Genomic DNA, 23,229 nt, shown 5'->3' on the forward strand with positions numbered 1-23,229 from the left:
CTTCCAAACAACCAGCCTAGGAATCAGGTGAGTGGTGACTGGGGGGACTCCTCCCTCTGTCCCCTGGGTGGTCTGTTTAATAGGCCTAACCCTGGAGCACCAGGACACAAGCAGCTACAGGGTTGGAAGACTGTGATTAGAGTGGGAAACTAATAGGCATCATAGATGATGTCAGGGGCACAGTGTCGAGGGAGAGGGGTGTTCTCTGGGGCTGGCAGGGCAGCCATATCTATTCTCAGGTAGAGAAGGGGTTTTAGGAAGTAGCAGTCAGGCAGACTGGAAGGAATGAGACCTTGCTCAGTTAGAAGACAGGATCCATCTCTGAAGTTATCCAATTATAAGTCCTCAGCTCTACTGCATGGGAGCTATGTGGCTTTGGACAATTCACTTAACTTTTCTGAGTTTTCTTAGCTGTAAAATGAACTAATGGCATCACCTGGTTACCAAAAAAATGAAACAAGAGAATGCAAAGGAAGTGTGTGGCACGTAGTAGGCCATTAACAAATGCTTTCAAGAAGCAATAAAGTATATAGGTTTCATTTTTTTTCTGGGAGGAGATAAGCTAAGGACTCTCTGCTATGTGTCTGTTAAGGAAGAAGTGTAAGTGATCATGTTATGGGTCTAGGGTCCCCATGGCATCTGGGGACCAGCACATCCTCATGGGAATCTCCTGGAGAAGCCTTCTCCTGCTTTCAGTTCCCCCAGCATCAGGTCCTTGGGACTCTCCCAGGGTGTGAGGGTTCAAGTGGGAGTGGGTTCCTAGCTATGGAGCCTCTGAGGAGGCCAGACCCTCGCCACAGCCGCTGACCCTCCCTCTTTGGGCCAGGCACCAGCAGGCAGGACAGCCCACTCCATGCTAAACAAAAAAGAGCTGCTTGTTGTGGAGGATGAATCAGGAAGACCAAAGAACGGCCCTGGGAGGAAAGAGGAGAGGGTTCCTCCTCGGACCCAGGAACAGGCCTTCTTCCACAGTGTGAGCGTGTGTGGAGCATGTGGGTTAAAGGAAGCCAGAAACTGGGATTTGTACCTTTTCCCCTTTCCCACTGCTCTTATTTTTACCTCTCTTGTCTCATCTTATCTCCACCATGTTGATATGTTTTCGAGGTGGAAGAACGGAGGCTAGGCATCTTGCCCCGGGTTTCACAGATATCTCTAATACTGGGTAGCGGGACTTTTGACTCTGCTGGAGGCACTTTCTCTTCCTAAACGGCTTACACTGGGCTTGAACACAGGATATATGAAGGGAGGAGAAGGGAATGACTGTCTTGTCCTAGACTTTTTATGTAGCTTCATCTCCACAGAACTCTATGAGGTTGTGAGGAAGATGTTATTACTCCATTTTACAGATAAGGAAATTGAGGCACAGGGAAATGACTTACCCAAGGTCACACGCCCAGTGAAGGTTATAGCCTGTATTTGAACCCAGGTTATCTGACACTTGACAAGAGTGGTAACTTAGAGAGGGGGCCTTGAAGCAGGGAACCCACAGGGTCTGGAAGAGGAGACAAGAGGCTTTAGTGGCATGGGGAAGACTAGGGTGATGTTCTGTTTGACTCAGCCCCAGGGCTTCTGGCTTCACATGCTGCTCTATGCTGGAAGCCTAGATCTGCGTGTGCAAAATGAAGATGCTGAATCAGTGCTAACAGGGCCATGTCCAACCCCAGCCCCAACTCGAGGGCTCAGGAAATGACACACCTGAACTGTAGAACAGATTGTTGGACCTGTCTCTATGATCACCTCCCAGAAGAGGGGTTTGCAGTTGGTTGCTCAGCAGCCCCTAAGAGGGAGGAGGACCAAGCGTCCTGAGCTGAAGAGTGCCCTCCAGGCTGACCCAGACCCAGCAGCAGTAGGGATGGTGGACACCTCAGCCTGTGGGTCAGGTGGCCAGGGCTCAGGTTCTGCTGTGTGATCTTAGACAATTTATAGAGATCTCTGGGCCCCATATTCCTTTTTTTGTAAACAAAGGTAGAAATTTTTTTCTACCTACCTTCTGGGCGTAGATTCTGGAGAAAGCGACCTTCTACCCCATGGATCTGACTCTGGGTCAGAACAGTCTTGGGAAGGAGGTGGGAGAATGGGACCTCTGCCCGATCTTTCTGTTGGTATGAAGTGTTAGGAAGCATGAATCAACACCCTGGGGGGTGCCTGTAATTTTTTCACAAGTCTGGCTGTGCACAGGGGCAGTACCCTTGTTATGGTATCTGAAACAGAGATTTTCTTGCTCCTGGGAACTAGAGAATGTGTTCAGGGGCGGGGGCAGGGTGGCTAGCACACGATGGGGATTTGCTCCAGTTTGACAGCTAAACTCTACTGTGGGAAGAGCTGGGCTCTTGGCTCAGCTCTAGAATATCATCTGCTCCCAGCACAGGTAGGGCCACTGAGGCCCCAGAAGGGACAGCCAGCGGAGCCCAAGATTCCACCTTCTCAGGCCTGAGACAGAGCTTGGAGTGGCCAGCCTGCAGGGCTTCCCCTTTAGGGTGCAAGCTGTGTGGAGGCCCCACTCAGAGATGGGGGATGGCCCCTCTCGCATGTCAGCATCATGTCGAGTGTTTATGGGGAGTGGTCATCCCTTCTCCTTCCACACCAGCCTTGGCTGAGGCAGCAGCTCTGGCAGAAGGGAGGCTGGGGGAGGGGAAGGCAGAGCTTTGCAAAGGAGGAGGCAGGAATTCTGCTTGGAAATAATTCAAATGAGGCTATGAAACCAGAACCCTGTCTCAGAACAAATTGGCCAGATTTGGCCTGGGGGAAAGGGGGGTTATAAGGGGAGTGGAGGAGGTTGGGCCCTGGCTGAGGGGGGAGGGGCTGGATAGGACTTTGATGAGCGTTTCCAAGAGGAGCCCAGGCCTGAACTGCCTTAGGTAGAAGGGGGCAGCAGTCCCCTGGGCTGCCTTCTGTGACACAGGAGGGAGAAGTCAGGTGCCCCAAGCACCCATCTGGCCTTCCTGAAGGGAACAGGGCTAGACCATCATTGACACTCTAAGACTGCCCAGCTGTGACCCTGCCACATCCCTCCCCCGTCCCTGTTCCTGTTCGACTTCTGAAGCAAAGCAGCCCCTGTGTCTCTCCATCTTACCAAGAATTCATTCATAATTTCTGTTTCCCTTTTAAGTCTCCTGCTCTGTGCTGAGCCTGAGGGTACAAGGATGAACTTGGTCAGCCAAGGGCCCAGGGCCGGGTGGGGAGTAATCCATTGCTAAGGCTTTGAGGTATGACTTAAAAAATGAATTCTCATTCCTTGTCCTAACGGGGGAGGTGTCTGGAGGGGCCCGTCACAGAGCAGAGCTGACCTGGGCAGCCTGGGGAATGCCTCTCCTCCTCAGTCAGAGCCAGGGCTGGGCTTGGGTCTGAAAGGAGGGGAGGGGTGGGCAGTGGGGGGTTCACTGCGGGGCCAGGCAGGGGCACACAGCGGAGGAAAACCAAGGCCTTCAGAGACTCATCAAAGGAGCTGCTGTGTGAAAGAGGCAACCTTGGAGGGGTCACCCGGGTTCACACCGCCTGGAGAGGCATGTAGGCCTCGTCTGATGGGGGTGGGGGTGGGGTGGAGCGGCTAGGGGACGGGCTGAGGGAGGGACTGGCCGGGCGGGACAGCAGGCTGCTCTTCTAGCGCCGGCTTCCTGTCCCGCTGGCCGGCCCGCCGGCCGCAGGCGGAGCTCCAGGGAGCTCTTTTCTAAGGAGAAGTTCTGTCAGTCCGCCTGCCGTGGTCTGGGTCTCCCTCTCAGGGAGGAAGCAAGTTTCCTCAGCCACCTCACTTCCATACCTCCCGGACTAGATTCAGGGGCCAAAATCAAGTCTGAGGACCGGATGGAAGGAGGACTCAGACACAAGCCACGACCCCGCCCCCTTTCTGACCTGACCCTCCCCTACCCGGGTCTCCGCGCGGGGGTCTGCCTGGCTTGCAGCTCCTTCGACACCGCCCCCATCACGCAGGATTCTGCCCTGTCCTACTTACTGCCCCTGCCTACTTTCTCCCTGGAGAGGGAACCAGAGACTGATTGGGACCCCCTTGCTCACTCCTTCCTAAGCCCACTAACCCTCTGGAGCCCTTGCTCCCCACCCCCTCCAGTGTGAGGGTCTCAGAAGCCTCTGCTCGTCCCTCTCGCAGAGCCAATAGAGGCTCCCAGGATCCTTTCTGCTTTGCCCCTAATGTAGATTTCCCGGGCTTCACTGACCTGCTCCCTCAGAGTGTGGGTCTCGAGACTTGTTCACCGCTCTTGACAACCCCCACCCCACTTCAGCGAGCTCTCAGAATTCTGTTTTCCCCCACCCGTGTGGACTTCCAGAGTCCTCTGTGCACTCGCCAGCGCGAGCCCTGGAAGAAAGGCACTTCTGAGGGAATGAAGCGGAGGGCAGCCATGGCTCAAGATGGGAGGGGCCTCGGCTTCTGGCCCCTCCTCGGGGCTCAGGCTGGGCCCGGACCTCTCCTCTCAACCCCTCCTCTCAACTGAGGGGGCCGCTGTGGCGGGTGAGTGAGCTGGAGGGGGATGGGAGGGGCAGGGGAGGTGGGGGAACCGGTCTTGTGTTGTTCTTGGCTTGGAGCCCCCAGCCCCAGGGAAATCCTGACTCTGTGGAAAACTGAGCAGGCAGTCAGGCAGGGGAGGAGGAGTTGGAAGAGGAAGAGGAGGAGAAGGAGGAGGAGGACCAAGGGCTCAGGGTGAGGTGGGGGTAGGGGCTCCTCTCATAAATCAATCCCACCAACTCTCAGACCTGACAAAAACCAGAGACCCAGGGTCCCTTGGGGGCTGAGGCCAGGGAGGGGGAGGTGTGCAAGCCATCCGATGGGCTGTGAGGGGAGGAAGGTCTGAAATGAGGGGGCAGCATCCTGTTCAAAGGGCCCTGCCTCAAGACCCCCAAAACAACAGGTGTGTTTGGGGGAGGGGGTCTGAGAAAACAACTTACAACTACAGGAGCTGAATCAGGGTGGCTATGACAGATTGATGGGGGCGGGGGCGGGGGTGTGCAGAGTTTCCATCTGGTCAGCAATTCAGAACATTTTTATTGTCCTGAATTCTGCCCTGGTTCAACTCCTGAGGAACTGTGTGATTTCAGACAAGCTGCTTCACCTCTCTAGGTACCTCAGGCTCCTCAGATGTAAGGGGGTGTGTGTGTAATGGGCGAGGGAGGTGGTCCAGCTCCAATCTGGCAACCCCTGAACATTCTATCCCTCAGTGCTGTACTGCAGGGGAAAGAATATTGCCCTGGAGTGGGCATGACAACAGTTAAGAGTCTAGGTTCTGCTACTTAATAGTAGTAGCAGAACTGTAGTCTTGGGCTGGACACATAGTCTCTCAGATCCTCAGTTTCTGCATCTCTCAAATGGGCATAATAATGCCTCCCTGGCAGGGCTGGTATGCCAGTGAGTGAGACAGTGTATGTTAAGCGCTCTGCATGGCAGGTTCTTAGGCAAAGGCTGTTGTTTATTTTGTATCTACCTCTTGGATGTCTGCAAGTTTTAGCCTTCCAAAGATCACCTTTTTCCTTTAATACTTAAGTGTTAATAATAATAAAGTTGCCCTAGTGACACACAAACCCTCACAGACCTCAGTATTTCCAAGGACTCTCAACATGTGTGTGCTTCTCCTCACCCTTCCACCTGGGACACAGGAACTCTGGTCTGTACCTTATAGGCCATCACCAAAGGTCTGGGCTGTGGCAGGAGGATGCCGCCTACCACGTGAACTTGAACATCAGCTGTCCTAAGCCCTAGTCTTGCCCACCACTGGCCTCTTCCTGCAAAAGTCCAACAGCACTGTTTCTCAGCCCTTCCCTTCTAGGTGTTCTTCCCAAGGCCCTGTTCCTGTCCCTTGCTCCAACCCCATTCAGATTCCTGGGGCTACTGACAGAGCGCCTCAGGACCTCTTTGGGCTGCTGTCCAGTCCCTGCTGGACCTGGGCCTCACCTGGTTCAACCAGATACTCATTATGATACATGGAGATATTTCAACCAGCAAAAGGGGCTTGGCTGATTTTTGAGATGCAGTCTGTACCTCTGTGAGAATGCTGACAGGCAGCAGTGTGTTTATTTCCTAGAAAATAGTATTTTCTTTGCAACTACATTATATGATAATTTAAAAAAAAAACCCAAAACAAAAACTGACCAACCCATCCTCTGCCCTCAGCTCCCCTCCCCACCCTCAGGCTCACCTTCTTCTCTAGGTGTCAGGACACTTTCTTTGAGGGGAACCTGTAGAGTGTATATGTGGGTGGTTAGGGAATGGGGAGGCATTGGCCCAGGTCACTCCAGGTCCCTACTCTTGAGCTAGAACAGACCTACTGGGCTGGGCCATGCTGAGGGCATAGCTTGGGGAGAATTGGGATGGGGTTGGGGTTCCCCTTTTCCAGAAGGCATTGTTTTCCTCTGGGATCTCATACCCTGATAACAGCCTCAAGGGTCTGTGCCCCAAGATGCAGGGGACAATGGAATCAGAGGCCTAAGAAGGCCTGGACTTCTTTGGGTGGCTCCTGTGGGGACCTCTGACAAAACCTCTGTTGTCTGAAGATGTGGGCTCCCTGTGGTGAAGGAAGCATGAGAAGCCTGGAGGCCAGGGGGTGGCTTATAGGGTCTCAGAGAGAACCTTTACGAATCTTTCTTCTCCCCTCGTGGGAGGATGGACGGGGTCAGTATGCACATGCTGTGGTGGCTCTTTGGCCCTCTGGCCTACTGTTCTTGGGAGGCTCTTCTTCTCTTAGGTTGTCCCAGGGTTGTGAGGAGTCTAGGCGTGTCAGCTGGGAACGTCTAGAGAGACCGTTTTTCAGACAGCAGGATCCCCACTTGGCAACTTCCATGACAAGCAGGCAACTAGCCACTGCTTGACCACTCCCACGGACTGGGCAATCCCCGCCTCACAAGACAGCGCCTTCCAGGTTGGGTAGCTGAGATGACTGAAAAGATAGACATGGAGGGTCCAACCATAATGCTGGTCCCTCTGTGGAAGTGAAGAGGGGGTCAGAGAGCACAGCTGTGGATGTCTCCAGGAAGGAGGGAGGGAGGTAAGGCAGGCTGCCTGTTTAGGGTGAGGCCCAGATCCTGGGGAAAAGGTTTAGGCCTCAGAAGCAATGGTCTGGGTTTTTGCTCTGCCATTAACTCACTGTGTGGCCTTGAGGGAGTCCTTCCTTTCCCTGGGCCTCAGTTTCCTTAACTGTAAACTTTATGGGCTGGGCCTGGGGACGTCTAAGGGCCCTGCCCCTGGCAACGGATGCTCTTCCGTGAGTCTATGAATAGCTGGCGAAGAGGGATCAGGTCCCTCCATGGGGGCTGGGCTGGCTCGAGATGCTCAGAGAATGGGCCCTGTGTGGGACTGGACAAGGTTCCCTTTCATTTCGTGAGGCCTTGGCAGCAGCCCAGGGCCCACAAACTCTCCCTCCTGCCAAGGTCAACCTGACCGTGACCTGGGGGGCACAACTGCCTGGGGCAGTTGAGGTCAGGAGCTGGCAACTTGGGAGAAGGAGCCCAGTGCAGAGGTTCAGACTCCTGTCCTTTGGCGGGGGTGAGGGTCTCAGCAACTGTACTTGTGTGTGTCTCGAGTTCCTGACAGTGACACAGGGCTCTGCCCCACCCCACTGCAGTCTTGATGGTCCCTGGAAAGACCTCCACTGGCCTTGGCATCAGACAAGCTTGGTATGGAATCCAGATCTGCCACACACTAGCCCAGTGACCTTGGGCAAGTCACTGCCTCTCCTCATCCAGAAGTCAGGGACTCTTAATTTTTACCCTGCATGGTTGCTGGGAGGTAGGACACATATGTAAGCATCATGCCCACAGCATGCACTCCATGGAGTGTGGCTGTGATGATCCTCACCCAGCTAAGCAGTCAGTGACAAGTAACCGGAACCAGACTGGACTCTTCCTGCTGCCTCAGCCCTCTGTCTTCTTAGTCTGTTTGTCCATCAGGGCATTGGGGGCTTCCAATTCTCAGGCCCTAAAATCTGCACAATTTAAAGTAGTCAAAACAAACCCTTCACTCTATTTATGCTGAGAGGGAACAAGCTCCTGGCCAGGCCTAATGGGTTCCAGGTGTGCACTGTGCCCTGCAGCGGCTGGAGCAGGCGCGGTGGCCATGGCTGGGACTCTGCCTGGCTGGCTGGGAAGGCTCATCTAGGCCAGACCTCTCCAGCCTGGTGCTTTGCCTATGAAGAGTGTAGAGCTGGGCCAGGCGCTACCCAGTATGGTGGGGCAGCCCGCCTGGGGCTCAGAGAGCCTGGGGTTTGGAGCCAGGAGGCACTGCCCCTAGCAGCATACTTGTGCGTCTCCCAGACTCTAACTTCCCACCTCTTCCCAACTACCCAGTCAATGCTGAGCACCTACTGTGTGTCCTGCCTTGACCTCAAGAGGTTCTGCAGTTGCTAAGATGATTTTCATGGAGCTGTAAAACTCTTTCTCACAGGAGGTTGACTGTGGGAGTGACCTCCCAGAGGGGCTCAGGGAACCAGGTGGGAGCCCAGAGGGCATGAGTGAGGTTTCTTTTATTATCATTATATATTAATTATCCTGTTATATAATCAGAGCGACAGCTGTCATTTATTAATGGTGAACCATGGGGCCAGACACTATATTTGGTGCTTTCCATGCCTGAGCTCATCAATTCCTCACAGCCATACATGGCCAGGCTCTTTTTCTCTCTCTCCAAGAACAGAGAAGGGACAGGAAGCTCAAGGACACCAAGAGCTTGCTGGAGGTCACACAGTCAGGAACTGGCTGAAGTGGGGTTTGAGCCCAAGGTTGCCTGACCTCAAGGCAGGGCCTGTCTAGCTCTATTACACTTTTCACAGTCTTGTCCAGCTCTTCCCTAAAGAGCGGAGGAGAGTGCCAGAGTAAGTGTTAGTGCCAATAGAAGGCAGAGCAGGGAGGGGTTTCTCCCTGGAGTGATGTCAGAGGCTCACACACCCATCAGCTGGGCACATGGTCTGTTCCTCCAGACCCAGCCCAGAGGTGCCCCCAGCCTCCTCACCACCTCTGAACTGGGCACCGCTTCATCCCAAGCTGGGTAGCAGAGGGGACTGTCAGCATTGGGGCCACCATCTAATCATCTCACTCTCACCCATGTCAGCTGGGCCCTCCGGGACAGACTGGGTTGTGACCTACCCTAGAATTGCAGGTGGTATGTGGACATGATTGCCTCAGCCCTCCAGTTTGGGTAATTATAAGTAATAATAATCTTTAGTCTCTATTGTCTCAATAATCATCTCATACATACAGACCTCTTATTGTTATAACTTCTCAAAACTCCTGGTACTTTGCTTCCTAACACCAATTTGCAATTATATATTTATTTACATATTTGTTTGATTAATTCTGCATTCTTGCTAGACTGCAAGCGCCAAAAGGGCAGTCTACTTCCTGCTGTATCCCCAGTGCTTGGCCTAGTGCCTTGACACATAGTCCATACATGACAAATTTTTGTGGAATGTATTTATGGATGAATGAGTGAAATGGAGTCAGTGAGAAGCTAAGAAGAGGTGGGGCAGGGCCATAGAAGGAAGCTGAGAAGGGGGAGAGGTATCAGGATGAAGCTTTTGGAGTCTGTCTATGGAGCTGGGGTGAGATGGCATTGATGGTGCCCCTTGAGAAGCCAGGTGTGGGTTGGGGATGAAACAGCCAAGCTGTAGGGCCTAGACCTGAATGGCAGCCTCCCCTAGGCAGGAAATCAGAGGGAGCCTGTAAATTTAAGCCTCTCCTGCAACTCCATACCCTCACAATCCAGAAGGGTCACGAGCCAATTCTACCCTCCCCACCACTGACACACAAAAGGGAATTCTGGAAGCACCTCAGTATTTGGTCCACTCAGGGAAGCCATGGAGGGTCAATCTAAAGTTGCAGGAAAGGACTTTTCCCAGCCTGTGTCCTCTTTCCCTTGTGTCTCCAGAGCTGTTGAGCTCATGATACCCTCTCCATCCCTCAATCCCTACTCCTTAGCCCCAGTATCCTGGGGGCATGGAAAGGGAAGTTTTTAGGACGGTCTGGGTTCGAAACCAGCTCTATCACGTTCTAAATGGGAGACCTGGGGTACCCTTAGCTTCTCCACACTTTAGTTTCCTCATGTCTAGAACACAGATGATAATCTTCACCTTGTAGTGTTGCTGAAGGGCTAAACAAGATCAGGTGTGCAGAGCTATTTCCGTGTGAGACACCAAGGCACTCAGTCAAGGGCACTTCTTGGGCTGTTATTCCTGCTCTGCCACCAACTAGCTGTGTGATCTTGGGGAGGACACATCACCTCTCTGGGGCTCAGCTTTATCTGTCAAACAAGAGGGCTGGATCAGTTCATCTCCAAGGCCCCTTCCAGCTCTGACTTGCTCAGTTCTATTCTGAGCAGGGAGCTCCACCTCTGGGGCAGGGGCAGCATGAACATTCTTTCAGCTCAGATTCAACCCAGGCACATGTTTGCCCAGCCCCATCCCGCACATTTAGCCTGTAGGTGTTGCCACATTGGCCGCGCCCTTGGCACAAGCTGTACCCCCACTCCACCCCACTTGTCAGGGCCACAGGTGGGTGGCTCCCTTCTTGGGGGCTGAAGGATTCTGGGAGGACAGTGCAGGAGGATAGGATGGGAGAGAAGAGGTAAGGATAGAAGGGCTAGAGGAGAGTAGTGAGGGGTAAGGGCAAGGCAGGGCCTTGAGCCCTGTGGAATTAATTTTTGCCCTGCCACTTCCTAAAGATGTGTGTCCTTGGGCAAGTGGCTTTAACCTCTCGACGCCTATTTCCTCACTTATGAACCAATAATAATAATTTTTAAAACCCCATTAGATTATTGTGATAAGTAAGTGAAAGAATATATGTCAAGTGTCTGGCATTCTGGAGTTTTGTTCTCTGGAGGTGGGAAGGACACACACCCTTCCCTCAGCCCCCGGGGAGGGGGAAGTTCCAAGAAGGCACTGTGGGGGCGCTTGGCCGGCTTTCCCGTGGGCCTGCGGTCCTCACCCTGCAGCCGGAGCCCCTTCCCCCTGGGCTGGCAGCCTGGGGTCCTGGGCCAGGAGACCCAGCCCATGGGGTTGAGGGGAGGGCTGCGGCCAGAGCCAGCTCCCGCCCCCCACCCGCACCGCCTCTGCTTCTGCGCTAGCGCCTTTGATCTGCAACCTTCAGGGGGATTAAGCCTGAGAGCCCCTCTCCCCGGGGTCCCCCGCTCCCCGCCGCCCTCCCTCCGGGCTGACCTCCCAGTCGGCGGCCCCGACTGGGGGCTGGCTCCGCCGCCGGTGGTCCCGGCTCCTGCCCGCCGCGCCTCCGAGCAGGCCACTGGGATTACAGGGGCAGCGGCCGCGGCTGGCGGCTTCCGGGAGCCCGGGGGCCTGGGGCCCTGGGGAGTGGGACGGGGGGAGTGGGCTGGGGGTGGGGTGGGTGCGGGCCCCGGCGCCTCCCGGCCATTTTGGCTGGGGAATCTGTGTAAAGTGTTTAAAAAGAAAAACTCTCCGGAGGAGGACGTAACCTTTTCTTAACATCTGGGGCTCAATTAGCTAATGACAGCAAAGCCTTCTCCGGTGTCGCTGACCCCTAGGCAGCAGCCCCACTCTCCCACCCTCGATATTTATACAGCTGCGGCCCCTCGCTGGGACGCGGGGCAGGGGGCTTGGCTGGGTTATCTCGGCAGAGATCCGCCGCCCACCCCCAAAAAGAGAAAGAAAAAGCTTAGCACACGGTCCCACCCTCCGGCCCCACAGCCCTCCTCGTCGCCGCTAGCTCTATCCCCTCCCTCTCCCAGTTCTTGTCACTGCCTCTTCCCTCCTCCCCCTGGTCCTCTCGGCTCTCCCCCTTTTCCTCCTCTACCCTCCTTCTCTCCTTCCTTTCTTCTCCTCTCCTCTTCTCTTTCCTTCGTGCCTCTCCCTTTCTCGCTACTCTGCTTTGCCTCTTCTCCACTCTCTCCCTCTCTGCTCTGTCTCCCCTCCTCCCGCTCCCCCCCCCGCCCCTTGCCTGATTGTTTCTTTTTTCTCCCCTTTTCCTCTGTCTTTTCTTTCTCTCCCCAGCGGCCTCCCCTCTCTAACTCTGAATAGCTCCCTTGTTCCCCTCTGGGTTCCTGTCTCTCCTTCTTATTCTAGTGCTTCCTCCCCACCTTTTCTCTCCTGTCTCAATCTCTGAATGCCTCTCTGTCTGTCCTCCCAGAGGTGTGTACTGCCCTGGCTGCCAGGAAGCTACCCCCGAGGCAAGCAGCCTAGTGCTGGGCCACCTCTGGGCCAAGCATCCTTCTTACCACAGAGCTGGGCAGGCCTGGGGCCGGGCACTTACAGCCCTACCTGGATCCCTAGTGTGGGAAGCGTGGGAGGACTGTTTTTCAGGCACCAACTCTTCATGGTTAGAACCAGAGGGGCTCCTTAGGGGCTTCCCAAGATGCCCTGCTGCTCCAGCTCCTGGAATCTCACCATCCCTGCCACTTGATCACTGCCACCCCACCCCAACACCCTGCTTGGTATTTTGAATCTGGAAGCAAGTGCAAACACACACTTTCCTCTTTGTCTTCCTTCAGTGCAGTTAAAACAGGCTGGAATCTTTAAAAAAAAAATCACCAATACTAAGAAAAAAAGTGATAAATGCAGAAACTATAAACAGTACAAAATAGTATTGTCCAAAGGCAGTGTGGGGTAGCAAAGAAGAGAACAGGATTTGGAATTGGAGAAGCTGGGTTCAACTTGGAACCTTGCTGTTTAAACAATTCTGCAATCCTTGAGGAATCACTTGAGCTACAGTTCCCTTGTCTGTGAAATGGGGATAATAATAGTTATTAAACAATAACGAAATTCATAGCCTACATGACTGCAGTCAGTGTTAGGCCAAGTTCTTGCGTTAGGACATTTGCTTTTTATTTTCCTGGAGTCTATGATTTTTCCAGGATAGCGTCATGTTCCAGAATTCTACCTCTTGCTCTTCCAAATATACTTGAAACTCTTGTACCCCTTGCAGACTTCTCTAAGAGTGAAAGCTTCAGATCGTTTTCACAGAAAAACGAAGGTGGAAACGTTTGCAAACAATAGGGTGGGAGGAGTTCCCAGAGTTCCTGAAGCTCTAGGGTCATGCTGGGTAGGACCTTTGGCTTACTGTGTCTTGGGAACCTGTGGCGGGTTCTTGGCATATAGGATCATGAATGCCCACGAGAGCCAACCAAAAAGTACTGTCACCCCCTTTTAACACCTGGAGAAACAGAGAAGCAATCGTCCAAGTACCCTGCTGTCTCGAGGCAGAAACTGGATTGGACCCCAGGGGTCTCTCCTCTAGGGCCCAGGAGGGTGTCTCCCCACCGGTAAGCGGTAGAAGGGGGAGAGGTGCGTGGCCACTTTGGGCAGCCCGAGTCGGGCAGAGGGGCACGCCTGGCACTCTCTCTGGGAGGCCTTGGTAGTTGGGCTCTACCCTCCGACCCTGAGCCGGCCAACCATGGGTGCAGGCGGGAAGGATGGGGACACAGGGAGGGGTGCTGAGCCCTCTCTGCCGCTGCTGCGCCCGCGCTGCCCCCAGGACTGGCTCCCCGAGCGCCGGGCTCGCCGCCGGCACCGGATGAAGAGTCCCGAGAAGGCTTAATTTGCAGGAAGACATTCTCATCAGATCTCGTCTCCGGCAGCGGAGCGCTGCTGCCGAGGGTCGAAGTGGGCTCCTGCCAGCTCCCCTCCCCCGGGCCCCGGCCAGGCGAGAAACAGAGATGGTGGGGGCAGAAACTGGAGCCCCGGCGCCGAGCGGCCGCAAGGGGCCGAGGCCTTTGAGAGCTTGGCTGCCTCTTGCCAAGGTCAATCAAACCCTCCCACGCTCGGGAGGCGCGCGCTGCGTGCGCCGGGCGGCGAAGGAAAAAGGACCGTAGCTGGGGTCCCTGGAGGGCTGGCCAGGGTGGGGCAGGGGCCCGGCCTCAGCGTACGCTTCCTGCCCCGTCTCGGGGCAGGTGCCCGGGATGCCCGCGGCCGAGGAATAAGGGGGTGGGGGTGCGCGGGCCAGAGGCTGGGACCCAGGCAGCGGTGTATGACCCACCCGGCGGAAATGGAGACTAATTACGGACGTCTTTATGCTAACATGCACCTGGCTGGGCTTTTCTAGGGCGGAGAAAGTGTGCAGAGTAGAAAGGAAGAAGTTCCGGAGAGCGGGAAAGTTCCGGAAGCACTTGATTCCGTGATAAAAAAAAAACTGCAGGCCTCTGCTCACGCGCTGTGTGGCCTTGGGGAAGTTACTTGAGGATGTTATTGGGCTTAAGTGTTCTACTCTGAAGAAGAGAGAACACGGGTCAAGTTTTCTTCCCAAGCTCGGTCACTCTGTCAGCAACAAGATGGAAGTCTGACCCTCAGGTTGATCTCAGAAGATAGAGAGGGGCCAGGTTGCGGGAGGTGTGAGGGGTGTGTCACAGGGCAGAATCCTGGGCGTTGCAGAGCATCCAAGTCGCAAAAACCAGGAGCGCGATTCCAAGGGCCTGTGGCTGTCTCCACTGTTGCCCAGAAGTCAAAGTGAGGGCCCCAAGGAAGGAGGCCAAACAAAGGTCCCCGGATTTGTGGCAGGAAGGTAGGAAGGAGGTGGTTTGGTGGTAAAAGAAGATGGGAGATGGGGTGGGCAGCAGGTTGGAAAAGTGGGTGTTTTACCATGGGACCCATCTGAGCTTTATTATAAGGTTGGGGGTGGAGGGCAGGGATGGGTTGAAGATGCCAAGGAGAGAAAGGGGAGATGACTGATGGGATTATGTCCTGAAGAAGGCCTAAGGGTGGGAGCTAGAGCACAGGTGGGAAGGAAAAGGAAATACACTGGGGAGGTGGGTGGGGCGAGGAGGAGAGGATGTTTTTACCCAGAGAGAACTCTCTTCATGAGTCTTACTCAACTCAGTGGTGGAGGAGATCTCAGTGTGGTCACCTAGTGAGGAGTGAAAATGGACCTGGGAAGAAACCACCATGGAGACCAAATCAGGGTTAGGGTGGGGAGGATGGAAGGGCTGATGAGTAGGAGTGCTGTTGAGGTTGAATTACAGGAATTTGAAAGCAAAGTAAAAGAAATCTTTGAGGGGCTGTGAGAGGCTGGCATTTATGAGATTGTCTTGTACCCTTCCATACATTGTCTCTTTTAATTCCCCACCAGTAGGTATTATTAATCCCATTTTATCGTTGGGGAAATGGAGGCTCAGAGTGCTGAGGAACTTTGTCCAAGGTCACTCAGCTGGTAAGAGATGAAGTCCTGATTCGAACCCACGTCTGTCTGCCTCAGAATGGAGGCTGCTACCATTTTGTTCCACTGGGCAGGAGTCCTGACCCTGGGGCCTCAATAGTCCTTCCTTCCCCAGGTGTGGCCATCCTGGGGTGCTGACCCACTTGGCTGGAAGGAAGGGGCTGGGCTTTCGACCCAGTGCAGGCTGTCCTGAGCCAGCCTGAACTTGCAGGAAGCCTCCACCCAGCTGAGATGTGGGGGGAAAGAGTGGGCTTTTTTTCCCTAAATGAGATCAAAACATATATATTTTTCTGCAACGTACCATTTTTAGCTTAATATTTCCATATATGTGTGTGTATACACACACACGCACGCACCTTTTAAAGTTGTGTTGTCCTCCTTTGTATAGTTATTCTGTTTATTATTTACTTTTTCCCCTACAAGTTTTGCAGTCATAGTGCTTTAGTGCACATCCATCTTTGTGAGAATATCTTTGAGCAGATAGAGATACTTCTACATGATAGAGTCCTAGAAGTGGCATCAGTGGGTCAAGGATATGCTTATTTTCAGTTCTTATGGATAGTCCTAAACCTTCCTCCAAAGAGGCTGTTCCCTCCATCAAAGTATGAGTGTACCCATTCTTTCACAGCCTGGCCTCTGGGTATCATACAATGTATACATATTGTCCAATCTATATGGCCAAAAAAGAGTTTTTCACTTTTGTTTTGTAAAGACTTGAAAAAGAGTTCAAGAATGAGAAGCAGAAATTTAGGGCAGCTCTGAGGAAGAACTTAAGGTCAGTGAATGCTATCAGGACCTAGATAAGAGAGGCAGCATAATTCCTTTCTCTGAGCACATTGCGATGCTTGTAGTGGATCAGACAGCCCCGGAGCTCTGCGTAAGGGCTGACTACCTTGGCACATACAGGCTGTGTGCAGTCTAGCTCCGCAGAGGTTACAGGAACAAGCTAACAGGCTGCAGGGGGCAGAGGAGGGCAGTTTCAGGGAGGGCATAGGAATGAGTTGGGCTTCCTGAAAGAGCCAGGGAAGATGAGGGTCACCAGGCTCTGAGTGCTAGATGAAAACTGGTCGGTCCATAGGCTGTGGAGGTGAATGATGGAAAGAGAATAGGACTTCAGATTCAGCTTAGCAAAAGTGGAGGTGGGAGAAGATGGAGAGTGGTGAGAGCACCCCCACCCACACACCCACCCACAAACCTCCCCCTAGGCTATTCATGACACAGTTGATATTTTTGAGTACTTATTATATGACATTGCCTCAAGTGTTTGATTTATTGAATAATTTTGCCCTTGCAGCAATTCTATGAGATAAGTATAATGATTATTCCCATTTTAGAGATGAGGACATGGAAGTATAGAGTTAAGTTGCTTATGCAAGGTGACAACGATAGAACGTGGCCAAACTAGAATTCAGACTCAGGCTGTGGGACTTCCAGGTCCCTGCTTTCAGCCACTACACACATGGCTTTTCACAGCTTTCCTTAGCCAATATACTAATAACTACCATTAACTGAGAGCAAACTAGGCACACTATGTTTTTTGTCTCTAATGCTTTCAACAAGTCTATGTAATAGAAGATATTATCCTTAATTTAAATTTGAGAAAAGTGAAGTTCAGAGAAGCTGGGTACCTTGGCTAAGATGACCCAGCTAAAAAGAACTTGAGTAGAATTTGCACGCACATTTGTATGAATCAGAAGCCCCTGCCACTTCCACATCACCACAGGACCTTTCGTGACATAAGGAGAGGAGAACTAGCATAGCAGAGTGGTCAGGGCTGGAAGTGACCTCTGAAACCGTCTAATCCAAATTTCTTGTTATAGACGAAGAAAGGAAGGTACAGAGAAGGTACATGCCCAACGTTACACAGCAAGTCTCAGAACCAGGCACATCTCCTGGGTTCCTGGTCTTCTATGGGAATTGAATGCTTTACCTCATCTCTGCAGAGAAGAGAGTGTGTGAGAGCAGCCTAGAGGAAGAATCTATGTGTATCTGGGGTGGGGGGGGGTGGGGGAGGGTGGGGAGCCTGTCTGCATCGCTGGGGAGAGCCCAGCCTCATCAGCAGGGCTGACTAGGAAGCAGACTGACAATTTGGAAGGGAAATCTGGGGAAGCCATCCTTTTTCTGGAACAGAGACCTGGAACCTCCCCGCTCCAACCCTCCCTTACACGCCTCCTGCCCTGGCCTTCCGAGTGTGTGCAGTCTACTCCCATCTTAAGCACAGCATGAGCTGATGTCCTGGACAGAGCTTCTTTTGAAGGGTTTCAAGAGTCTCTCACCATCCTGGGTGACCCAAGGACTGCCATTTCATCTTATAATGCGTCCTGGTAAGTTATGCATGGTCCTTTCCAAGGGTACATTTAAAAATGCAAATTACCCTGGGACCTAGCAACACAGTGAAAAGCAGATATCAGTCATTCACGCCTTCCTGTGAATTCGTTTGTGAGCTAGGATGGTACCTATTCTCAGAGTTCCTGGATTCTCTGAATACTTTAAAAATTTGGATTCAAATTTCAATAGTATTAAAATAGTTATAAAGACAGAAGTCTCTGCAGTTAAACATTTTCATGTACTAAGACTTCAGTTCCTTAAGTTGGTATTGGACAAATCGGGTCTGTGAACTGCTCAGAGCTCACAGATAGGAGCTATGAGAATTGCTTTTCTTTCAAAAGGTCCATTCATGCACAAGTCTGGGAGACTTTAAGTAAGGATGACACAGGTGCAAAGTCTGTTACAATAGGTCTTTCCGGCCCTGGCACCATGCGCCAATGCATAGGGGGCCCAGAGATCTGGGCTCTAGTCTTAGCCTCTTGACTACTTGGGGCCTCAGTTTCTCCAGGTGTAAAATTCACTCCCACTTCACTTCACCTCTGCCAGGCCTATGTCGATTGCCAAGAGGGATAAGATGTGAATGAGATTCAAGCCTATGAGGTCCAAACAAAGTGATGAGGGCACCGAATCTGGCACCTTCCTGTCTGACAGTTCAATCCAGAGGGTAGACAAAGGCTATGGGAGTCTAGTGGAGGAAGAAGTCACTTCTGCCTGCCAAGCACAGGTGGGCTTTGTAGCTGAACTAGCTTTGAGACTGGGCCTTGAACCAAGGCCATTGCAGGTGAGGGTGCTGGTCCTATAGGCAGAGAGGATGGTTGAAGCGGGCTGGGTGTGGTGGGCTTATGGACAGAGCTGGGGTGTGAAGTACTTTGACGAGACTGGACCTATAGCTGGAGGACCTCAGAGACTGTCTCATCCAACTCTCTAGGATGCAAGGGAACATCATGAGGCCCAAATTGGTTTAAGAACCTCTCCCCTAGTCACACAGCCAGTTGGGACTGTGCAGACAGCAAGGAAGTGGGCAAGAATTCTTCAACTTGGAGCTGAGTTCCCAGCCTCAGGAATGTTTTCAGCCCAAGCTGGCAACCCCCTCTTCTACCACACACTTCACAAAGCCTACTGCGGGCTCCAGCAACCCACCTCTCTCCCACCCTTAGAGCTCCTGAGACGCACTGGCCCACACACCTGGGGGGCGTTTTAGTTTTATGTCCGCTCAACAAAACAGCCACATCCTGGCGGAAACCAAGGTGGAGGGAAGCTTTTAGCCCACCCTTCCCTTCCCCTCGTCCTTGGGCTGCAGTAACAGAACCCAGGCTGGAGAGAGGTGTAAAAACCAGAACCCGCAAAAGGCCTCCCCAGGTCCCAGCCTGCATAACTGCCCAAGCTGGGAATAGCCTTCAGCTAACAGGGGCTCTTGAGCACGGACAGCCTGTCTCCACTTGGCTCTGGGAGCCTTTCCCTCTCCTTGGCTGGGGAGACTCTCAGACTGTGCCCACCCCTTTGGACTGGGAGATATCCTCCCCTCACACAGGTCTCTTGGGGTTCACAGCCACCCAGCCCATCTGGGCAGAGAAGGGGTTCATTGCCCCAGAACTAACAGGATAGTGGTGAGGTGGTCAGAAATGGCCCCAAATGGCTTAAAGTCTTTTGCCCACTTCTCTCAGCAAAGATGTGGAAAGAAGAAGCTAGTGTGGGTGTCCATCATAGATGTCCAAAAGGATGGCTGTGAAACCTAGATTTACCATGTCTAAGTCTATGACCGCCATGACCACCACATCTGTCACTGTTTCCATTTCTACCACTATCACTGTTTATGTTTTCACCATCACTGGTACCAACACCTCTATCACAACCACCACCTCTACCTCCACCATTACCGCTGTCTCCATTTCTACCACTGTCACCACCTCCATCTCCAACACAACCACCACCTCTGTCTCTACCACTATAACCACCACCACCTCCACACCCACCATTTTCAACATCTCTGTCACTCATCCCCATCATCTCCACCTTGATCATGACCTCCATCTCCACCACTGTTGTCACCTCTACCATCACCACCTCCACTAGTATCACTACCTTTATCACCAGTACCATCTCTATCATTATCACTGTCTCCATCTCCACCACAGCCACCACCTCTATCTTTATCACCATAACCACAACCACCGTCACACCCATCACTATCAACATCTCCATCACACATCACCATCATCTCCACTATAACCACCAACTCCACCTCTACCACTATTAACATTTCCATCACCATCTCAACATGACCGCCACCTCCACCACCATCCCTACATTCATAGCCACCACATCTACCACAGCCATCACTTCCATCTCCACTGCCATCATCAACTCCAACTCCTCTACCATTACCATCATCACCTTCACAGGATCACTACTTTTATCACTAGTACCACCACCATCACCATTTCCACCACTGCCATCACCACCTCCACCACCACTACCACTACCCCTCTCATCTCCCCTAACACTTCTGTTACCTGCTTCCACCAACACATTATGCTGCCCACCCCTACCTCTGCCCATTTGAAACCATCCACACTACATAGAATGTAAAGAACTGCTCTTTGGGTTAATCTTTCAACCTCTTTATTTGCCCAACCTGAGAAAGGCCAACCATAGACCCCATTTCCCTAGTTTTTCTTCTGAGACTTCTCATGGAAGATGAAATTAAATGCTGTGCTCTTTAAGTTAAGGAAGATTATGTGTCTCTTGCCGTTCCTGATTTACCAGGCCCATCATTTTGTCCTGGAAGGAAATTGGATTACTCTGACAGAATGTGTTCTTTGGAAAGCAGTACTAGTTATTACCTAATTCCCTATGACCTAGTGTTTGCAGATTGATTTTTTGACGACGTGTCCCAGTAGTTTTCTATTATAGCAGCTCGGTTGATGGGCCCAACACTTCCAGAGGCATCTGCTTTCCCCCAGGTTTAAAGAGAGGCAGGGACATGCTGCCTGGGTCTCCCTCCTGTCTCCAGGTCCCTCACCAGTTCCCCATAAATCCCCCCAGCGTGAGAGCTAGTGATCTGATTCCACCTTGGGCCAATTCCTTAAGTACCTAAGCATGTAAGTCATCAGGACCGTGGATGTGAATACACAAGTTCCTCCCTCGTTCCCGCTTGGCTTCCTGCCTTCTCATGATCCCATGCGGTGCCTCTTTCAGCGTTCAGATCACAGCTGACCTTTTTAGGCTAAGAAAAAACTAAAAGCCTCTGCTTTTTAGTGTCATTGCTTATAGGCTCTCTCTCCCCAACTCAAAACGAGCCAGCAGTCTCCTTATCCCCCTTTGTTGGCCTGTTAGAGTCAGAAAATGTTTTTCTCATTCTTTTGCTGCCTTGTACAAGTTATATCTCATTTCTTTTTCTGAACGACTCTTCTGATTTTATCTCCACAGCCTTTTGTGATTTTCTGTATGTACTCCTCCTTCGTAACCTGGCCTGCTTTCCACTCTCTTTGGCACAGCCATTATCATTTTAGTTCTTGGAGAAGCTTTCTGCATAACTAACAAGTAATCTCTGGGTCCCTTTTAGCTGTTTTATGCATCAGGAGAGTTTCATTCTCTTCTCCTAATTTTGTTGCCTTATGTGGAAATGTCCTATTCTCCTTGGAGAGTGCCTTTGGTTCTTAAACTCAGCGTTTGTGCTTTTCAACTTGGTTCCCAAAGCTTGGTGCTGAAAGCTTTTAGAAAAGGCCAGTTTCTGAATCTTGTTTCAGTTTCTGCTTTTCTTCCTTTCTCTCAGGTGGTGGTCTCCTTTCTCAAGACTCCCTTCCTTCTCCAGTGACTTTAGTGTGTGACTGTCACACCTAGTCAGCCTCTGCTCCCCAGGACATATATTCGTCCCTCCCACCTGGGAGGGAAGTAGCACCTGGGTCTGGTCACTGGTGCCCACACTAGAGTGTGGATGGGGACACTCACCAGGAGTGTTTGGTTACTGTGGCAGGCTCTCTCCATGCCCAGGCCCATTTGCTCATTCTTGGAGTCCCTCATTTCCTCTAGAACCTCTGATTTTGTTTGGGGCCCTGGCAGCTGTGGGCTCACAGGATCGATGAGTCTTCCTGAAAGTCAGGTTGATAATAGCCTGGGGGAGAACACCAGCTAGTAAGGTAGCAGACCTGAAATCAGGTTAATTACATAAAAGGTGGCAATTGCAAGGCATGAAGACAGTGGTGAATGAGTGATGTGCTCTGTCCTGAAGGAGGCTTCTCCAAGGAAGCTGCACTTGAGCAGAGTCTTTAAAGTTAGGTAGGTGTTTGCCAGAAAGAGGGATGTGGAAAGGCATTCCAGGCAGAACAGGATATGCAGGGGCAGAGAGGGCTAAGTGGGGCAAGCTGAGCCCCCAGACTCCAGGAAGGCCCATGGTCTTCCCAACCCTCCACTGGTCTGGATGAATCATGTCAAGATGATCCTGCCAAGGCCTCTTTCACGGCCTCCACAGAAGGTCCCAGTGCTCCCGGTCATCTACTGTCATCTCCAAATGTGGCTTCTCAGTGAAGACTTTCTTCATCCAACCTGGCCAACCAGTGTCCCTTCACCCCAGGGAGGAGGCTCGGGCCCTCATCCCTTTTCTTTCTTAATGACTGTGACAGGAGGAACTCCATGACCCATTCTTGAACTCCCCCAAGGCAGGGATCTTCTCTGCTCCCCCAGGATCCATATACGCCTCCTCTATACTCTAGATTAAATTTTCTATGTCTAGAAAAACTAGAAAATACAGATTAGCAAAAGTTTAAAAATAGTTTAAAAAATCACACATAATCCCACTGTTCAGCATTAACCTTGTTGACATTTTGGCAAATATCCTCCCAGAGGTGTAATTTCCTTTAACAAGACATGCAGTCAGCAAAGTGGGCGTCTTTCAGAAGTGCAGATCAGTCTGCCTCATTATTTTAAACAGCTATGTCGTACTTCACTGTTCAGTTGAACTATAATTTATTTAAACTTGGAAGCTTGATGAAAAAATGAGGAAGGGCCTTTGCAGAGTCTCCTGCGTTTTTCATGTTCCTTTGCAGCCCACTGAATCACAGGGTAGAAAGCACTGGTTCTAGACTTAGGAGATGTGAGTTTGAATGCAGCCTCTTTACCCGTATGTGTGGGTCTCGGATCTATCCACAATCTCTCTCAGCCTTTCTGACATCTTGGAAGCATTTAACACAACCGACCACTCTCCCCTTCTTGACCTCCTTCCTTCCTCTAGCCTCTGGGACGACACCCTCCACCCCAGCGCTTCTCTTATGTTTTACCTTTCCTTTGTAGTTTCCTGAGCCGGAATCTTTTTTTCTGACCAGTACTGAGCTGTTGGTACTCCCCAAGGCTCTCTCCCCTCCTACCTCTGCCCACCTCTTCCCACTCAGTTTTTTCCCCTTGGATGACCCATCTAGCTCCGTACATTTGAGAGCCAGCGTCTCTCCAGCCCGTTTCTCTTTCCTGAGGTCTGGATCCACATGTTCAATATCCCAAAGAACATCTCCATCACAAACTCAATGTGTCCATGTCTGAGCTCATTTCTTCTTCCTCTCAACCTGTACCTCCTCCCCTTAGAGTCTCTGTCTCAGTTTCTGATGCCATTCATCCCAGCTGGAAGCCAGAAGTCAACTTGAGTCCTCTTTCCCTCCCACTTCCCTCCCAAATCCAGTGCCTCAAATAGCCTTTTTCCTTCTCCAGCCCAGTCCCTCCTCTGCTGCCACATCCTGCCTCAATTCAGGCTGAGGGATCTTCTTCTGGGATTATGCCTGCAGTATTCTCCCTGGTTCCTCACCTCTG

The 23,229-nt window shown here is 52.0% G+C and overlaps 1 long non-coding RNA gene across 2 annotated transcripts in view; it reads left to right on the forward strand.

Moving 5' to 3' along the window:
- The first annotated feature begins 4,334 nt into the window (after positions 1-4,334).
- The window catches only part of LOC116282414 (uncharacterized), a 61,536-nt gene continuing 42,641 nt past the window's right edge, over positions 4,335-23,229 (forward strand). Inside the window, exon 1 of one of the 2 annotated variants that reach the window (XR_004191914.2) lies at positions 4,335-4,462. This is a non-coding gene — a long non-coding RNA (uncharacterized lncRNA). The remainder of the gene's footprint in view (positions 4,463-23,229) is intronic. The other variant, XR_012073734.1, reaches the window with a different exon arrangement.

The sequence above is a fragment of the Vicugna pacos genome, chromosome 1 (assembly GCF_048564905.1).
Source record: "Vicugna pacos chromosome 1, VicPac4, whole genome shotgun sequence".
In the NCBI taxonomy this organism is placed as follows: Eukaryota; Metazoa; Chordata; class Mammalia; order Artiodactyla; family Camelidae; genus Vicugna; species Vicugna pacos.